The 5,270-nt window shown below is 45.9% G+C and overlaps 1 pseudogene; it reads right to left on the reverse strand.

Moving 5' to 3' along the window:
* Positions 1–1,553: 1,553 nt before the first annotated feature.
* On the reverse strand, positions 1,554–2,345 carry LOC116888203 (annotated as a pseudogene).
* Between the last annotated feature and the right edge of the window lie 2,925 nt (positions 2,346–5,270).

Genomic DNA, 5,270 nt, shown 5'->3' on the forward strand with positions numbered 1-5,270 from the left:
CAACAGATCTCAAGAGAAAATACTGTGTGAGAGCCAGGCTATGAGGCTGCCTCGCCCAGGACATACAACTTCCTCAGTCCATCTGCTTATAGAGGACAGGGAGACAGAGACTGCAGACTGTGTTCAGGATGGGCAAGGACCATGATCACCTGTGGGCATAGACAAAGGGCAAAGGTTGGGGAGGCTATGTCTCTGCTAGTCACCAGACTTAGGCCTCCACTCATAGAAGGCCTGGGGCTACCACCACCAAGCCTGTTCACCCTCTCTCCTCCTGGCCCAACAGTAGCCAGACTCTTAGAAACTCAACTTGGAGGAGAGATGCAGAATTCCCTTGTCCAGAAGAGAATTCCCGCTGCCTACTAATACAGTCCTTGTTCCCAGCAAACCTTACTTTTTGTTTTTAAAGGAAAACACAGCGGCGAGCACAGTATAATCTTCTATTTCTAAACTACAAGGCAGAAGGCTGCTGAAGCCTGCTGAGAAGGGCCCCCTCTACAATGCACAGATGTGTACTTTCCACCTGAGCCTTGTCAGATCAACCTGTCCATCTGTTCTCACCCTCCCACAGGATTAGACCAGTGCCAGCTCTACAGATACTGGCAGCCACAGTTGACAATCCCCGGGCCCCTGAGGGGTTCCTTCTTCACTCAGGGCCAAGATAAACTGTCACTGCCAGACTGAGACACAGTGGAGTTCTTTGACAAATTCACTCCAACACTGAGAAGCAGCTCAGAGCACAGTCCCAGTCCCCAGCAGGGGGGGGGGGTGGGGGGGAGCTTTCTAAACACTTGTTTCTCAGCCAAGCAGGTAGGTGAGATACAGCTCTGAAAATGACAGGGGTGCAAAATGAGTCACAAAACCAGCTTTTCAGTCGTCTACAACGCTGTGCTTTTGTTGAGAACAGGAGGTATCCATGCCCCAAATCTGTCGTGGAGATGTGGAGAAAGGGACACAGGAGGGGGAAATTTAAAAGGACAAAGTGGCTGTGCCATTTCCAAAAGTCAATTAATTCTTCTCTTGTGGGTGTCCCTGACCCTGGGTGTTGTCAAGCTCTTGGATTCAGCGAGGGGAGCAGCTGCACTGTGAGTTTAGTGAATCCTGTTCTTTAATGATGTTTTGCAGCAGGCACACAGGCAGCTGTGACAAGTGGGGTTGCCCTTGATCTCAAGCCTGCTCTTCGGAGAAGCAGACAGAGCCCTTTGTCTTCATTAAAGGAGGCCTATGTGACAACTGTCACGGAAGTCCAGGGGCCCATCCAGAGCATCAAGTCACCTGTGAAGAAGCAATGTCTGCTGGGTGTCTTGTCTTTGCCGTCAGGGGCATACACAACCATGCTCAGAGCTTGAATCTCTCAGTAACTCCTCCTTACGTTCCAAATCCCTACCCAGGAAGACGCCCCTGGGTCCAGCTCCCTACTGCTGGCCACTGAGTCAGTAGACTCTCTTCCGGGGGCTTTAACTGAGCCAGTAGACTCTCTTCCGGGGGCTTTAACTGAGCCAGTAGACCCTCTTCCGGGGGCTTTAACTGAGCCAGTAGACTCTCTTCCGGGGGCTTTAACTGAGCCAGTAGACTGACCCAGTAGACTCTCTTCTGGGGGCTTTAACAGCTGCCCAGTCAGTAGACTCTTCAGAGGGCTGAAGGTCAGGAACACTGAGGATGTGGGGGGAACTTTTCCTGCTTCTGCTTGGTCCAGACAAAGGACTTGTGCTCCTTGAGGGCCATGGGACAGACCAGCACCCGTGGGGTGGGGGTCTGCCACCTGCAGGGCCACCCTGAGGAGGCAGCAGCTGCTGTTGTGACTGGAAGACGCTGTACAGTGGAGGAGTTGTAGGTTCATCACGTCCTCGTAAGGGGGTAATAAATAGTTTGGCAAAAACCTGAACTAAAATGGCAGGGATGAGTAATTACAGGCTTCCTGGTAGGCCATCAGTTTGGTTTCATGCTGTTCCTGCTGGGTCTGAAGGCAGTGCCTGGGCTAAGCGGTGGTAACAGACACAGCAGTAGCTCGGAAAATGATGATGGTCAACATCAGCCAGAATCCAATACTGTCCCCAAGGGAGTGAGAAAACGCTGGATGCTCCGTGCTCTCCTCTGCTTGTGGAACAGAGGCAGTAACTAGGTCCCCAGGATGCTAAGAGCCCCCTGGGCAAGGACTTACACCAGAATTCATGGCTGTAGCACTGAGACTGTCCACTGTAGTGTTCTGTGTAGAGATTGTAGCTTTGGTCACTGGTACCCACACAGGCTTCCTTATCCTGGGGATGCTCAGCTCTGACTGACAGAGGGCTAGTTAGTGCCTGGAGGAGCAGGAGTACCATGACACCCAAGAGCCTCCTGTTCTCCATCCCCCTCCTGCTCCTGCTCCTGCTCAGGCTCCTCCACCATGGCACCACCACCCCTCCTCCTTCTCTTCTTCCCTCTGCTTCCTGTTTCCCTCAAGAATCTATTTTCAACAAAAGGAGGGGAAACAGTGAGTTCGTATATGCCATGCTGTGTCCAGAAGACACTGCTGTCTTGTACTTATGCACGGTCTTTGCTTCCTCCATTCTTTCTGACTTGTCTTCCATGGTGATCCATGAGCCTTGGGAAGAATCCGAGCAGTATGTCTGTTCTATTCAAGGCTCAGAATTCTATAGTATCGTACTGTCTAATCTTGACCAGTTGTGAGTCTTTGTGTTAACAATCAGACATTCTAAATGAGGGTTTATCAATGTAGCAGTAACTCATTAGGAATTGGTGTCATACTATGTCCACTGAGCCGAACAACAGTAAGAGGTTGTCCATTAGAGGTTAGAAGCTACCTAGCCATAGGGTTTTGGCCTAAAAATGGTGACAAATTAGGGTTTTATCTTGTAGTTTTGAACTTAAATGCAATCAGAAAGTGGTTGTGTTTCCTCGCTCAGAATGAGTCTTTCTAGCTTTATTCATTTCCCTGTGAATTTCTTAATTTTGTTTTGCTTAATTAGTATTCCGTTTGTGTAAATATAGCATGTTTTCATTATCTCTTCCTTAGTTGGTAACATCTAGGTTGTTTTTATTTCCAGGTTATTGTGAATAGAGCAGCAGTGAATATAAATGAGCAGGTGCTAATTAGGTATGGAGTTCTTCAGGTGTATGTCCAATAATGGCATACCTGGACCTTGTTATAGACGTATCCTGGGTCATCTGTACTTCAGCCCTACACAAAGAACTACAGGAACTTAAGAATGCTGAAAGTTAAAAAAAAATAGTCTTTCCCAGGGAAGAACCCACCAACTGGTTATCTAATACCAAATGGTCAGTCTTTAGAACATATACATCCAAGTAGCATTATATGTATTTAATGTGCGTGTGTGTGTGTGTGTGTGTGCGTGCGTGCGTGCGTGCGTGCGTGTGTGCGTGTGTGTGTGTGTGTGTGTGTAACATTTACTAAAGAAAAGGAGGCCACTAAAATCAGGAATAAGACAAGGATGTTCACTCTCTGCCCTCCCGTTCAACGTAATATTTGAAGTATTTATTAGAGCAACAAGATAAATGAAATTTGATGCTATCTTTACAATTTCTGTGAACAACCATATTAGAAGGTCATTGAAGATGATGTCTAATCTGTAGAATGCTTTTGCTAGAATAACCATTTACTAATCCTACAGCTCCATGAGCATAGGAGGTCTTTCTATACTCTGATATCTTCTACAGCATCTCTCGTCAAAGACTTGAAGGTTTTTCCATACAAATCTTTCACTTGCTTGATTAGAGTTATCCCAAGATACTTTCTCTGAGACTATCGTGAATAGTATTATTCCGTGACAGCGTTCTTGGGTGTTTGTCATGTGTACATAGGAAAGCTACTCAGCTTTATGTGTTAGTTTTGTATCCTGTTACTTTGCTGAATGAGTTTTTCAGCTATAGGAGTTTTCTGCTGGGCTTTTTATGTATAGAATCATCTTCTGGAAATACAGACATTTTGACTTCTTCTCTTATTCGTATCCCCTTTATTACCATCGCTTGTCTTATTGCTGTAGTCAATACTTAAAGTATTATGTTGAACAGAGAAATGAGAGTGAACATCCTCATCTTGTTCCTGACTTTAGTGGCCTCTTTTCTTTTCTTTCTTTAATGGATTTACAAATATGTGTGTATGTATCCATATATGTACACACTCATATACACACATGTTCCTAGACACACAAATATTACCTGCTCAGTCTGTATAATCTTACTTGCATGTAGATTTTCAGAGCTGACCACTGGGTGTGTTCTTCCCTGAGGAAGAGTACTTCTCTCACTCACAGCATTCCTCAGCTGCCTGTAGTTCTTTATGCAGGACTGACATTTCCTGAGCTTTCCTCCTTCCTCATTAGCACATCTATTGGTGTCATCTTTGTCCAGTTCCTATTTAGACAACCATGAACCTTCATGGGTGGAGCTTCTAACATTCCTAAGAGACACAGTGTCACAGCGAACCTTGTTCCTTAGCCTCTTACAATCCCCTCCCATACACACACACACACACACACACACACACACACACACTTCTATAATGATCTCAGAGCCTATCAGTTGGGACTGAGCTCCAAGATCCACGACCTCACAAGCCCTGGATTGTTGGCCAGGTTTTCAATACCAGGCATGATTTCCTTTTGTTGAGCAGGTCTACATCCAATTAGAGCACTTTTGGCTCCCATCAAGGTATGTATGCCACTATTGAACCCTTATAATTATTGTTGTAGTTCATAGGCACCATAGCTAGCTAGGACGGTTGGTTGCTTCCCTCTGGAAGTTTGCATGGTACATTCTTGTACCATGAAAGCTAGTCCTCAGGTAGGAGGCATTCAGCTCAGTTCCAGCTCAGAGGCTCCTGGGCCCTGCCTGTGAAGTACATGCTATTGTCAGTATGTAGAGGACTTATCTTCTAGCTCTGGTGTGGGAGCAGAGAGTGAAGGAACCTGGGCCAATAGCTCGTAATGCTTTGGGAATCTACTGGACAACTCTGACCAATAACTAAAGAGGGCTTCTCATGCCTGGCTGTTGGGGGTTTTGGTAGACAATCCTTGGCTCTTAGAGGGAGCATTTTCAGCCCAAATGGGATATTTTACTTTAAATTGTATTTGTATCTTTATATACCAATGTAAGTATATTATAGGTAAATAGCTAACGGTGTGGTTCCTTATGACTTTTTAGACATCCTTACTGTTATTTAACCCTGTTCCCTCTGTCTCCTGTATTTTCTCCCCCATCTCTCTAGTTAGCCTCCCATCCTTCCCATTTTTCCCCTTCAGACCATTTGTACC

Source organism: Rattus rattus, chromosome X, assembly GCF_011064425.1.
Source record: "Rattus rattus isolate New Zealand chromosome X, Rrattus_CSIRO_v1, whole genome shotgun sequence".
Taxonomy (NCBI): domain Eukaryota; kingdom Metazoa; phylum Chordata; class Mammalia; order Rodentia; family Muridae; genus Rattus; species Rattus rattus.